Source organism: Pantherophis guttatus, chromosome 1, assembly GCF_059756535.1.
Source record: "Pantherophis guttatus breed Tessera chromosome 1, ASM5975653v1, whole genome shotgun sequence".
Classification (NCBI taxonomy): domain Eukaryota; kingdom Metazoa; phylum Chordata; class Lepidosauria; order Squamata; family Colubridae; genus Pantherophis; species Pantherophis guttatus.
The window spans coordinates 86,516,915-86,532,478 of NC_142063.1; the positions used below are offsets into that span (position 1 = coordinate 86,516,915).

Here is a 15,564-nt window from a genome sequence, read left to right on the forward strand (position 1 = left end):
CCTATGTCTAGATAGATGGCACATAAATTTAATAATAATAATCTGCTAGAAGCTAGAGTGTTGTCACATGTATGACTTCATCAGGCAATGAAAAATTATGAAATTTTGTACTCATTAAGTACCGATTAAATTAATTTTAATTTAAGAATTCTTTAGCCAGTTTTCTCTATTCATTTGAGCAGAAACATAAAATATAAATCAAACCTACAAATATATAACAATCTTAAATAGAAAGCTGTTTAAAATCAAAGAAAAAAATGAATTGAGAAATGATAAAAACAAGGACAATAATCAATATTCAATTAAAAATATCCTGGAATAAATCATATCAATGCAATTTATATGTGTAGAATCCTAGATTATTTTTGGTGAGCCAATCTTTGGAAAATAACAGTCAAGCAACCAAGTAATAAAATCAGAAAGCAGTCAAGTAACAGAAGCAAACACTTCTCAAACACTTTTCTGTTAAATTCAAAAGTTTAGCTGGACTAAAGACTCAATATAGCTCTTTCATCTTTTATGAACTCTAAAGTGTGAAACCCATTATGATCTCCACCAGTTATGGACATAAAAATCTATAAAATCAGCGGAAAAAAGGAATAGATTCAAAACTACAAGTTGGAGTCAAAATGTCTACTTACCTGGAAGACCACAACTTGTACAAAATCCTGCTGAATTCTCATTGATTCCTTCTTGTTCTGCAGCCCTCTTGACCATTTTATTCCAGACATCTCCAACACTCTTGGAGCAGATTTTCAGATCCATCTAGAATTACAAAGAGATGAAGAATCAGTGAAGATTGTCTCCCTTCTGAGTCCACTAGGGTTCTGCTGGGTCAGAAACCTGTGTATGAAAAAGGTCCCCATTCCAATGCAGAACAATCAGTCAGGCTAAATAGCAATAATTCTTCTACTAATATATATATATATATTATCACCACTGTAAGAATAATATCTTTTAATATTAATTAGTTTACATTTTTCATATGATAACATATTTGCCAAGAATGCCTCTTGGAAAATGAACAAAACACAAATATTTGAAGAAAGAAATATATAGATCATACTTGTCAAAATTCTTCTTGTTTAGATAACTTCAAGAAGCCTAAGAATAGTAGTTGCCTAGTTAAAATTAAGTATCAGCAGAATCAAAACAAATAATTGCACCCCAGGCAACTCACTCCATAGGCACAGCTCCTCTGTTATAAGCTGTCAATAATGCTATAAAAGACTACTCTTATTAGCTGATGTAACGGCATGGGGAGGCCAGCCAAAATCTATGGGCCTTACATGTCTTACTTCGATAAATGACTTTTTTCTGTTTCCAATATCAACAAAAAGTTTTAACATCTGTTTAGTTTGCACTAACATGTCCTGTATTTTTGCACAAATCTTAGCTTGCAGTACAAAACCTAAAAAAGACATGGCATCTATGTGCCAGTAATCAAGTTTTAAATGATATGAGCCATGTTTCAGTGCATTATTCATAAAACTAGGCGAAGGGATAAATGTATTGACAGAATAACAGAGTTGGAAGGGACCTTGGAGGTCTTCTAATCCAACCTCCTGATCAAGCACGAAACCATTTCAGACAAATGGTTGTCCAATCTCTTCTTAAAAACCTCCACTATTGGAGCATCCTTCTGAAGACAAGTCATTCCAACTCACAGCATTATACTATTTTTCCCCAGTAAGGTACATGATAAGCATTAGCTGGGCCCATGACTTCAAGGCCTTTTTTTTTTTTTTTTTTTTTAGGAAAACTAGAGAATGGAGTTATGACTTAGGGCAATGAAAATGAGTGAAACTCATAGCAACAAATTCAATGTATAACTGATTCTTTACTCCTTGGAAAAAATATGTCTAGTAATATTACAGGAATGTATTGCTACTATACGGAATTAAGCATCTATTCCTGATCCAACCCAAAAAGAAAGCTCTATGAGATCATGCTGTCTTCATTAAAACCATGTGATGACTGCAGGAATGGGAACAATGTTACTAATTTCTAAATTTTATGCCCTGCATATGGTCATAATAATCTCAGGTAGCCATAAAACAGGAGAAAATAACCGGAGGGTAGAAGTCTTAAATGGAGCTGGCATTCTTTTTTCCTTTATTGTGGAGATCTCCAATTATGTGAGGTCCAGATGGTGAAGCAGGGGTCACTCTGACCATTCCTGAGACCAAGAATAACATTACAAGACAATCAAATACACCAGCTATCTCCATTGGGCTCCATTCTGGAGTCACGAAAAGCTATGAATGGAGAGGAAAGTGTCATGAAGAGCTATGAATGAGGAGGAGAGCATCACAAAGCTGAATTGCTGGTCTATGAAGGGAGCAAAAAGCCATGGAAATGGCAAGATCAGGAGCTGACAGATATAGAGAAGAATTGGACTCAAAGCCAGCAGCAAAAAGATCAGAGGAGTTATTTGTGGGCAGAATAACCTGTAGGAAGATGACTCTAGAACAGTTTCTTTCGGCCTTGGTGACTTTAAGATGCATGGATTTCAGTTCCAGAATTCCCTAGCCAGCACTCTGTCTGAGGAAATCTGGGATTTGAAGTCCTTACATTTTAAAGTTGTTGAGGTTGAGGAACACTGCTCTAGAGGTGGCTGATCTGTGAGGCTCACCCGACAGAAAGATGCACAGGTTGTTTTGCCAACAGAACATGGACATGCAGAAGCATACTAGAGTAGCACCAAGGCCTGGGAAGAAACTGTACAGAGGGCAGACAGTAGTTGGATGGAAAGACCATGGAGGTACCTGGTTCATGAGGCGAATTGGGAGACCAATTGACCAGACTCCCTGCCTGTCATCTCACATTGCATTCTGAGTGGTTATCTATACCCTCAAAATCTTTATTAGGGCTCCTTTCTTCTCAACTTGCCCCCTCCCCTCACTTAGGAGTGCCTGGCCATTCTATTGTAACTTCTGCCTTATTCTACATATACACATTTCTTCCTTTAGTTGAACATAATCATAGGTGAGTCCTGTGGAAAGGCCAGATTTTTTTTTTTTTGGGTGGTGGTGGGCAAGCCCACTTATTCTGCATTAATTTCATCATTAAATTTTTAATAACATTTTTTAAAAAAATGTGCAGCTCCAAATCTGTAAAAGAGGGCAATAGAAAGATATGTTCTAAATCATGTGTAGATCTGAGAAGTTCCATCAATGTGAACTGAATAAACGTCACTGTCATCATTCACGATAATCAGTTAGTTTGTTCATAACCATATTATAAAAGCAAATTTTAAAAAAATCACATTCAAGTACTTCAGATTTAACAAAACCAACCCAAAAGGCAAGAATGTGAATCACAGAGAGGCAACAGCAGAATAATCAGAGCATCAGAAGGAACAAAAATAACACCAAACCACAGAGAAGAAAAATATATATATTGAGCACACGGTAGTATTTACGTTGACATTATAGAAAGCAAAACCATCATGAGTATTCAGTGAAATGATTCCTGAATGCCAGGAAAAAAGAAATATTTATAATTGTGGTAAGATCTCTTTTTGGATAAATTGCTGTTCATGTAAAAGTAAGTAAGCATTCATTACATAGTAGTGACATTGCAGCTAAATAAATCAGAACAATTTAAATACATAAGGCCACTTCAGTTTCCACAATCTATGGCTTACCCTATCTTACTCTAATGTGAAACTCAGTAGGAAAAGACAGGAAACAAAAGTTCAAAAAGATCAGCAAACATCCTGGGACCCTAAGTATGAAAATCAAAAGAAAAAAATAAAACAAGTCATCTGACGGGTTAATGAATGTAAGAAACTAGCATAAATCATCACTAGTGAAAATGCAACATCAAATATCTGCTGATTGTCTTTGGAGAGTTAGTCTAATTTTGTCACTGGTAGATGTTGTTGTTTTTCTTTTCAATTAGACATCTTTCCATTATTCTGCATTCTCCCAGGCTTCCTGACCCACCAGGATGTCTTGCCTTGAGATTCAGTTTAGCTATGGAAGCCAAGAAGTCTGGTGCTCATCAGAAAGACAACAGCACAATGAAGGAAGAAGTTATACTTTCACACAGCCCTTGGCCTTCATAGAATTAATGAAAGTGCTAGAACACCACACGAGAATTCTAGCTACTTATTTTTCTTCTTTTTGGGAGGCGAGAATTATTATTTTAATTAATCAATTAATTAATTAATTAATTAATTAATTAATTTTCATCTCACTTAATTTAATAGTAAAAGAAAAAAACTTTTTTAAACAGAACTTTTACGAAGAAGACTCAAACTATGATTTCGCAGTAATTCATCCACTGTCATTTTTCCCTGCCAGCAGCAAAACAGACTTGCATGGAGAAAATATGATTTTAGTGCAGGTGCAAGGACTGAAGAGGAGGACTAAGAACAAACGGGCTACTCCCCGTAGGAGTTGTAACAAAACACACAATATTGAACATTCCAGAATCCTCCCATTCTGCTTGAAAGTATGAAAATGAAGAGAAGGGATGTATAAAGTTTTTTTTTTATTCTGAATTTGCAACTTTTTCCTAATTTCCTAATTCCTAATTGTAACCGAGGAGATAAAATGTCTTCTTCTCAGTACATATTTTCTCACATACTGATAAAATGGAGAGTACCCTTTCTTCTTCTGAATGAGAGAAAGAAGGAAAAAATCGTCAGCAAAACTGGAGAGGCTTATAGCATACTGTTCATGCATCTATTTCAAACTTTTATGAACAAGGATCTCCATTCTGATTATGATCCTTGGGTAATTTTCAAACAGGAAACCCCTGGGAAAGAAAATTAAGCTTTTAAAAATGTTTTCTCAAAAGGGGTCCATACAGTAACTTGTGAGGATTAGGTCCATCAGACTTTAATTTACTTTCTTTAAGTACATATTGAACAAGCTCTTTCTCTCTCTCTCTCTCTCTCTCTCTCTCCCTCTCCCTCTGCCCTCCCCCACAAAAAGCAATTATAACTTCAAAGTCAGGACCCTAAAGAAAAGGAAGTTGTAATACCTCCCACTACTTAGAAAAATCTTAAGATTTGACTACATTTAAAAAGAAAATACAGCTTGTTACTACAGTCAAATGTGGATTTCTATATTTTCAGCTTTGGGAGGGGGGGTGTTGTGAAATAGACTTGACTCCTTGAGACAGGGAAAGGGCTCCTACACATTGTCCCCGCGTTACTCTTTTTGATCCTGTTCAAAAATGTTACCCAGTGCAGCTCCCTGCATCAAAGGAGCGCTTGTACACCCTGGGATCTGTTTCAACCCTGAGGCAATGAGGCCAAAAGACCCTTCTCATAAATTCTCATTCAAAAGTTTTTAGTTATCAAGAGGAAGTTTCCAATTGCTCCCTCGCATGTGGGAAAATATGTAAGCTACTGAGAGGACCTTTGTCTGGGACTTTAATGGGGGTAATTTGCAAAGGGGGAGTGCTAAAGTTCTCATGTGCAGTGCACACAGACAGTAAGCAGGCACCTCCTTGGTATTTAATGAAGTTCCATGAATCATCAGCCATACAATACCCATCAAGTTCTATAAATCACCTGCAATATTTTAGGCCAGTAAGTCGAACAGCACAGTGGCAAAGAGAAATACCTACAGGAACTTGAAGGGAGGGAGGGAATGGGGAAGATAAAAAGAAAAGAGTACCCCACATTCGCCTTCAGCTGCCCTAGCAATCTGGAAATTAAATCCTGTTGTTTTAACCAGCTTGCTTTGCAGAAAAGAGAGGCCATAAAACAAACATGGTGGTAGATTGCTTCTCCCTCACCTCCCACCCCCTTCTCTAAGAGTGAGAGTGCTTTCTTGGAAATGTCTGATTCTGAAATAGAACTGCTTATACATACAAACAATCACATGTACAATACACAACACACACACACACGCACACCAGAATTCCAAGGCCAGAGCAAGTAGCTTCTTGCAGGATCCACTTAGACCAAAAAAGTAAACAATAGGACTTGAAAAGCATTATATAAGTAATGTAAATTTTTACTCTATACCCTTTAAAATTGCATTTAGGGAAATAAATACCAAACTGGATTCTCTACTAGTTTAATCTTAAGTGACAATATTAAAAAATCAGTCAAGGTTGACAATGTTCATCTAATGAACATCTAATGAACATTGTTGACTAATGCTTAGATAGATAGATAGATAGATAGATAGATAGATAGATAGATAGATAGATAGATAGATAGATAGATATAAAATATTTTATTTTATTTTTTTATTTATTCAATTTATATGCCGCCCCTCTCCGAAGACCCAGGGCGGATAGAGGAACCTTGGAGGTCTTCTAGTCCAACCCCCTGCTGAAGGAGGAGACCGTATAACATTTCAGACAAGTGGTTGTCTAGTCTCTTCTTAAACACCTTCTGTGATGAAGCACCCACAACTTCTGAAGGCAAGCTGTTCCAATGGATAATTGCTTGAAGTTGAATAACTCAGCTTTGACCTCATGAAATGAATTTAATGGATGGTTTTGGCTAAGTCACTATCTCTTCTCAGTGAAACAGTGTTACTAATAATATCACATATTAATGTTAAGATGAAGGAGGTAGATATTCTAACACATCTCATTGATGGGCACTGAAATGAAGGCAAAGAAATTGTTTTATCCAATGCCTTCTTCTCCAGGTGAAAAAGAAAAACAGTTTGTAGAGAGAGGTCTTCCCTCTCATTTCTTGCTTATTTGTCTCTGTTGAAACCAACTCTAGGGGTCGAATATATCTTATTTTTAAGGATTAGAAGGTTGGGTTTTAGGCCTAGGAGGATTTATGCAGCTTCCCCGAATCTTAAAGTACAGACAAATGTTTAATTTTGCCAGATGTAGTAATAAAACATTTCACAATATTCTAATTGTATAGTGAAGATAGAGTTATCAGAAAGATTTATAATGAATAAAAAGACTTGTGGTATAGCAATAGCACTTAGACTTATACACTACTTCATAGTGCTTTACATCATTCTGTAAGCAGTTTATAGTGTCAGTATATTGCCTCCAGCAATCTGGATTCTCATTTTATCAACCTAGGAAGGATGGAAGGTTGAGTCAACCTTGAGCTAGTCAGGATTGAATTGCTGGCAGTTGGCAGAATTAACCTGCAATACTGCATTCTAACCACTGTGCCACCATGATATGGTACACAGTAAGACAGAATTTGAAGTACAGTTTTGTACCAATGATAAATATGTAATTGCTAAAGTGTATAAACTTTTGCTGAAATGTGAAACAAAAGAAAAATAGGTTAAAGAATGTATGATAAAGTGAGCTAAGAACTTTGGTTATAACCTGCATATAGATTAATGGGAAAATATATGGTTAAAAGGGTTGACATTTAAATAATATTATCTTAGATAATTTTCCTAAATGATCTATTGTCAGTACATGACAACCAGAGAAATTATATAGAATGTATAAAGACGTTTCAGAGTATGTTGGAAATGTAAACCACATGAAGGGACATTTTATCATGCTTGGTGGACATGTAAAAAAGCTTTTAAAAATATGGATACAAATACATAGATTAATGCAGAGGATTTAATTTAACCTTAATTTAACTTTTCTTTTTAAGATAAATAGTTAGAAAATAGCCATAGAAGATTATTTCAATATCAGATTACTGCAGCAAGATTATTATATACAAAAATGGAAAGATTTGGCATTACCCACCTTGGATGAATGGTTTGTGAAATTGATAGAACTTGCTGTGATGAACAAATTGACTTCTTTGATTAGCGAAAGCTATCACTGACATTCATCAATGATTGGAAACCCCTTATGAACTTTTTACATGAGAAGGAAAATGACGTTGTGATTTATGATTGCAATGGTTTGAAAGAACAGATTATAGAAAGAAGGGAATTGTGATCACATTAGAAAGTGCTTTTATTATGGTAGAATTGTATGTATAGCTGGCAAGAGGAGTATCAGAAGCCATTTTTATACATTTCTGTTTTTAACATTTTCTTTTTGTCTTTTGTCTTTGTCTTTGTCTTTTATTAGATTTATATACCGCCCTACTCCCGAAGGACTCAGGGAGGTGAACAGGCACAAAATAAAATACATAAGTACAAAAGTTAAAAGATATAATTAAAACCAGATTAAATAATTTAGCCCAAGACAATTAAAAAATCCCAATAATTTAAAACAAATTAAAATTTCGATGTAAAAGAATTTTAAAACAGGGGAGAAAATTAGGCCAGGCCGGCTTGCTTGAATAGAAGAATCTTAAGAGCATGGCGGAAAGTGCGTAGATCCGGGATCCTCCGTATCTCTGGGGGGAGCTCGTTCCAGATAGTGGGTGCCTCCACAGAGAAGGCCCTCCCCCTGGGGGCCGCCAGTCGACATTGTTTAGCTGACGGCACCCGGAGGAGCCCCTCTCTATGAGAGTGTACCGGCCGGTGGGAGGCTGCTTGTGGTAGTAGGCGGTCCCGTAAATAACCAGGTCCTAAGCCATGGAGCACTCTAAAGGTGATAACCAGAACCTTGAAGCGCACCCGGAAGACCACCGGGAGCCAGTGCAGCTCGCGCAGGAGAGGTGTCACACGGGAGTGCCATGTTGCTCCCATAACCACCCGCGTGGCCGCACTCTTTGCCTCTGGGTGCTCCTCAAGGGGAGCCCCATGTAGAGAGCGTTGCAGTAGTCCAGGCGGGAAGTGACGTGGGCATGAGTGACTGTGTGTAGGGAGTCCCGATCCAGAAAGGGACGCAACTGGCGAATCAGGCGAACCTGATGAAAAATCCTCCCGGTCATGGCCGTCAAATGCTCTTCTAAAGACAGCCGTGAATCCAGGAGGACACCCAAGTTGTGAGCCCTCTCCGTGGGGGCCAGCGATTCACCCCCAATAGTCAGCGATGGCGTCAACTGACTATATTGGGACATCGGAAACCACAGCCAGTCGGTCTTGGATGGGTTGAGCCTGAGCCTGTTCCTCCCCATCCAGATCCGCACGGCCTCCAGACACCGGGACATCACTTCAAGGGCATCATTGGGGTGGTCCGGGGTGGAGATGTACAACTGGGTGTCATCAGTGTACTGATGGTACTTCACCCCGAAACCACGGATGATCTCGCCCAGCGGCTTTACATAAATGTTGAACAAAAGGGGCGAGAGGACCGACCCTTGTGGCCCCACATATGCGGGGCCTCGGGGTCGACCTCTGCCTCCCTGCCAACACAGACTGCAACCGGTTGGAGAGAAAGGAGGAGAACCACTGTAATACAGTGCCCCCCACCCCTAACTCTTCCAACTGGTGCAGCATGATACCATGGTCGATGGTATCAAAAGCCACTGAGAGGTCTAATAGGACCAGGACAGAGGAGCAGCCCCTGTCCCGAGCCCTCCAGAGATCATCAACCAACGCGACCAATGCCGTTTCCGTGCTGTACCCAGGCCTGAAACCCGACTGGAATGGATCCATTTTTCTTCTTTTCTCATTCTTCTCTCCCTCTCTCTCTCCCTCTCTCTCTCCCTCTCTCTCTCTCTCTCTCTCTCTCTCTCTCTCTCTCTCTCTCTCTCTCTCTCTCTCTCTCTCAGATGGGATTCACATAATTTACCTACCAGTTCGCCCAGCACTGAAAACGTGAGCACACGTGCATGTGCTTTGCACCTGGCCTGTGCATGCGCTTTGCTCATGGGTGAGCCCTACGTGCATGCACCCAGCCTCAAAAATGTGCCTAAATAGACAGCATAAAGCCAGTACGTGGGTCCACCCACAATTTCCACTACCGGTTCGCTTGAACCCGTCCAAACCGGCTGAATACCACCTCTGATCTATCTATCTATCTATCTATCTATCTATCTATCTATCTATCTATCTATCTATCTATCTATCTATCTCAGAGGTGGGATTCACATAATTTACCTACCAGTTTGCCCAGCACTGAAAACGTGAGCACGCATGCATGCGCTTTGCTCATGCGTGAGCCTTCCGCGCACACACCCAGCCTCAAGAACATGCCTAAATAGGACAGCATAGCGCCGGTAGGTGGGCCCACCCACAATTTCCACTTTGCTTAAACTGGTCCAAACCGGCTGAATACTACCTCTGATCGATCGATCGATCGATCGATCGATCGATCTATCTATCAATGTGTTTCTTATAATCTATGTAAAATCTTTTTGTCCTTGTGACATCATATTGAATTTGTTCCTAGCCTAAGGCAGGAGACTGGCTTAATTTATCCTTGGAAAGAATTTTATCTCTTTTCCTGACATCATCCGAGGGCAGCTTCAATATGTATAAAATCTTTCTATTTATCACCTGTTACTTTGGAAGAGAGCCACAAGACTGCACTGACTTGAGATAGAGACAAAAGAGTTGGGATAAACAATGAAGACCACAACATTTATGTCTGTATAGTTTTCTGCTGATTTAAGGAAGGAAGTGAGTTCTTCAATTCAGCAGTGAAGAAAAGCTATATGCATGTGAAATTCTTATTTCAAAGGCTCAGAATAGAATCTGCCATTCAGGATGTATATATAAACATACACACACACACACATGCATACACACACAGAGTACATATTATGGAAGACAAAAATCACAGATAAAATTCAACTGAGATTACTTTGATTACTTAATCTGCTCCTAAAACAAATATGGGAATTGGCTTTCCAAAATGGCAGGATTGCCTGAAAACTTCAGAATTTAAGGAGGCAAGGGAGAGGGGGAGGGAAACACCAGTTATTATTTCTTCAATTGTAGGATAAAACCCACCTGAAAATGTAAATCTTTCTCAAAACAGCTACCATACCTTTTTGTCAGATTTTGAGGGGATGAAAAATATTCAGCAACTGCTAAGCGAGGTTTATTTTGTACTTTTGATTTAATCTATCATTCTCCTTGACAAAAGAAGCAATTAATCATTTTCTTACAAAAAAATGTTCAGAAGTTGTATTAAACTTTTTTTTCCACAAGAAAAAAAAAAGGAAAAGGAAAGAAAGGGAAAGGAATCATTTGTAGATTTGGAAAAGAAAATTTGCAAAAACAATAATCTGTACTGGTATTAAAAACTGACAATCTAGTTTGAAAGTAATGGCCTTCAACAGGTGGAAGATGAAAGACAGCATCAGAGGAAAAGCATTTTTGACAGTGGTAACCATCCTCTCCTTGACGGTCTCTTTTCAAAGACAGTTTTTCTAAAGTCCTTGCTTCTTGTTGTTGAATGCTGAACCTGCATTCCTATTCAGTTTATTACACTGAAGCCACAATGTGTAATGTCCCTGCAGAGCTTTATCTGATTTGATCCCTCATTATTCTTATCTTCAAAGTGAAAATAGAAGATCAGCAACCTATAAGGCAGTGATGGCTATTTTCCGGACCAAGTGCCCAAAGTGTGTGTGTATGTGAGTGCCTGAATTCCCTAAATGCAATGTGCATGTGGACCCCGCACATGCGGTCTGCCCCCTATGCATGTGCACATGCCCCCCGCATGTACCCCGCTCCCTGCATGTGTGCATGTCCCATGTCCCGCCCTCCATGCATGCAAACACAGCCCCAGCACATACCTTGCCCCCCCCCGCATGCACACACAGCCTCCTGCATGCCCACGCCCCCCGCACATTCGTGGCAGGGACTGGAGGACCAGCTGACCAGTAGGAGACGTGCATGCATGTGCAGTGGAGCTAATCTGGGGCAATGGCTCAGGTGCCGTCAGAGAGGGCGCTGTGTGCCACCTCGCATGCCGTAGGTTCGTCATCACAGCTATAAGGCATTCATCAAAAATTACTGATGTGCACTAAATAGGACTGTTCCTTTCAGCTTCTTCTTTGCAGAAAGAATATTTGTTAAGGTGAGGAGAAGAAATCAGCCATAAATTTCTCTGTTATTAACATATAAATTAAACAAGCAAAGGCTGCCTATCCATCCAAACCAATCATACCTATCAAACCAAGAGCTGTGGTGGAGCAGTGGTTAGAATGCAGTACTGCAGGCTACTTCTGCTGACTGCCGGCTGCCAGTAGTTCTGCAGTTCGATCCTCACTGGCTAAGGGTTGACTCAGCCTTCCATACTTCCGAGGTCGGCTAAAATGAGGACCCAGATTTTTGAGGGCAATATGCTGACTCTGTAAACTGCTTAGAGAAGGCTGTAAAGTACTGTGAAGCAGTATATAAGTCTAAGTGCTATTGCTATATTTTAAAAAGAAATTATTTTTGGAAACATAATACTGAATACTTCTCTAAAAAAATAAACCCAGTAAACTAAGTGAGAGACTAGAAGATAAATCAGAGACCAATCTACAGGAATCTTTTATACCATCGTTAAGCACATTCCATTCCCAGGCAATTCTCCTGGAATGATTTTTCCCTCAAAAGTCTTTATTTTCCTCCTCTTCCTGTTTTCTGACAGTACCTTTGGTGATCACAGTTTCCATGTGCTAAAAATGAAAATAGTTTTTTGTATTATATAATTTTTCCTGATATGAATAGTTTCAAAGTGTAGCTGCCAAGAAGTGTAAAGGGATAGAAATTACAAAAGGGGGGGTGGGGGTTAGATTAGAAAGCAGTCTAAAACTATTATTTCAAATACTCAGGATCAAAAATATGATCCTGTATCCAAGTTGGTATCAGTGCAAAGAATTTTTCCCCCTCTCTTGCAGATACCAAGCTAGGATAGATTTTGTAGATGAAGCTGGGCAGGATGCACAACATATCAGGGATACTGTAGTCAGAACCATGATCCTACTCATTGATTGGACATGGATATTGCTACCGTTAAATGAATAACTCATGATGAGGCTTTTGGACTTCATAGACTTGTGAAGTTTCTGCAACTTTCTCTGTGTGACATCCTGTATTGGAGCCTTTAGCAAAGAGAGTTTTTATTGGACCGTAACTTTAATGTATTTTCAGGCATAGGATAAGCCTTGGCTCTTGGCCTCTGAAAAGATTTTATCCTGGATTTCTGCAGCTGATTTTAGCCTTCTGTGCTCACAGTTTTGCTAATGCCTCGTTGCGTCTTTATATATTTTAACTTTTTGCAGAGTGTCCTGACAGTTGTAAAAAAATCATATATGAAAAAGTAAATAAATAAGAGTTACCTAACTGGTTCTAGCAACAATCAAAAGAGCCTTGGTAGTACAGTGGTCTGAAGCACCCTGTTATTAAGAACAGTTGCCTGCAATTACTGCAGGTTCGAATCTCGCCAAGGCTCAAGGTTGACTCAGCCTTCCATCCTTTCTAAGGTAGGTAAATTGAGGACCCAGTTGTGGGGGCAATAAGCTGACTTTATATAAATATACAAAAGAATGAAGGCTATTGCTTAGCGCATTGCAAGCCGCCCTGAGTCTCCGGAGAAGGGCGGCATATAAATCAAATTTAAAAAGAAATCGTGATTCTGTCATATACTGATTGGATCTGATTGTTGCACAGGGTTTATGCCACCTTGGCAGTTTTTTCCAAGAGGAATCTCCATTAGGAGAAGCTTCCTTGGTTTTCCATTATAAGGGCACATCCCAGGAAACAGATCTGCTCAGTTATGGGAACCATGGTATCTTCTGCTATTTGTGATGCCACCAAATAATTTAAGTGGGGAGGGAGTTGTGTCCAAGGTCATGCTAAAGAAAGAGAAGTAATCAGAAAGGAAAGGACCATATAATAGCAAGTTAATATATCACCTCTCCCGAGAAGATTTTTAGCTGTTGCTTGTAATAAATTAAAATGTGTCTTTGAGATTTTTTTTTAGTGTTTGCCCCATAGTTGCCCACAGAAACAGGAAATGGTTAGGATAAGACTTTTTTTCTACTTTAAATAGGTAAGTATAAATAATTCCAAAAGATGAGCCATGGGAAGAATGCAAGGTGCATTTCTAGGCAGCAGGTGAATTCTTGTGGAATACAATCCAAAGGAGATGTTTTCCGGAGGAAATGAGTTAAGACAAATCAGGCTAGTTTGAAGACAAGATTAGCAGGGATAACTTTTTTTTTCTTTCTGGTGATCACAAAGGTGCTGAGGGGAAATAACTTTAATTCTCTTTCTGTATCCCAGGGAACAAGAAAACATTTTACATCCACTAGAACGGCCAGGAATTTAGAAAGGCCTTGTGGCATAATGAAAAGTGAGTGAAGCTAAAAGGACGAGGCTGGCAATTGTGCTGCTAATAAATGAAGTTTCACAAGTGAGGCCCAAGCTCAGGGGAAGGAAACTAAGGCAGGACTTGAGAAGGATATTTTAGCAGTTGTTCATTCCCATTTTGACCTTATGAATGGAAGCTACAGTTTAAATGACCTTGGGATATTCTTTTTTTCCCCCATTCATATTAATCAGATCAGACCAGTGGTGGGTTGCCCCTGGTTTGGACCGGTTCTATAGAACCAGTAGTAAAACCGGTGGGAGGCTCCGCCCACTGACCCTGACGTCATCAGAAGTGATCTGCGCATGTGCAGAAGCAAGGCGCGCGTGCACGATCCCATTGCGAACCGGTAGTAAAGGTAAGTAGAACCCTGGATCAGACATGTAAGAATTTTTTGTAATTACAGTGCAGTCTTCTCTTGTGGTTAGCATAATGTACCTGGATAGAGAAGAGAAGTAAAAAGAAAATGGTAGCAGTAACAGTTGCTTAACATCTTTCACAACAGCTGGCAACAACAGGCAGCTGATCTAATGGGACAATAGGCAGTTTTCATTATTTATATACAGCAGTTGTCTCCCAACTCATTCCTCTCCAGATGTGTGGGAATGATAGTCCACATATCTGAAGGACCTTGGCTTGAGAAAAATTGGTATAAGATGAATGGAAAAAGAATAAGGCAAATGTACTATAAAAGTATTAATAATGTGAAGTTGTATGAGAATATCCTGCACATGTTCTCATACAACGTATACCTTCATAGCACATTTACCTTATACCTCTTTGTCTATGAACCATTACCACCATTTCTTCAGTGAAAACTATGAAATTCCCATACTAAAGTGGTCTTTTGCTTTGTTCTACCAAGTTGGTTGACTGGTTCTTTCTTCTCTCAGAGGCATCCAGAGATCAGAGGCTTCCATCAAAATGATGAAAGCAATGTTGCATTGTTGTGACACAAGCTCTGTCCTATTCATACTTTTGTGCCACATCAAGGTGCATGTATAAAAGGGACAAGCTTGTGTCAGAATAACACAATGCTACTTTTGTCATTTGCCTACCCCCCTCAACCAACCCTCCAGATGCCTCTGCCTCCTCTCTTCTTGCTAGACAAAAATTTTAGTCAATTGGAAAAAAAAAAAACTTTTGAAGCAACTAACAGTAGAAAATTATAGGATTATTTTAATATAGAATGTAAAGTAATAAAACATGGAATCAGTCACAATATCATAATCAAATAACAACAAGGGCAGAAGAAAATAAACATTGAAAAAAATTGAAATAGTTTTAAATAACTAAGGAGATGCATCATCAAAAAGTAAGGGTTTTTTTTTTCTTTTTAATTGTTATAGAAGTCTAATTTTCATCTGCTTTACCCTTGCCTAGATACAGGTTAGTAATTCTGGGAGTTTAATTGTAGTTTCTAGATTGCCATAATTTGTTTATCCTTAGTACAGGCAAACAAAATGTCATTGGCACTTGTAATGAGCCATAGCATTC

General features: G+C 39.0%; 1 long non-coding RNA gene across 3 annotated transcripts in view; it reads right to left on the reverse strand.

Annotated features, from left to right (window-relative positions):
- LOC117665431 (uncharacterized) overlaps positions 1 to 15,564 on the reverse strand; it is a 146,716-nt gene that overhangs the window by 91,369 nt on the left and 39,783 nt on the right. For all 3 annotated transcript variants that reach the window (XR_004591347.3, XR_004591348.3, XR_004591346.3), the window contains exon 2: positions 642 to 765. This is a non-coding gene — a long non-coding RNA (uncharacterized LOC117665431). The remainder of the gene's footprint in view (positions 1 to 641; positions 766 to 15,564) is intronic.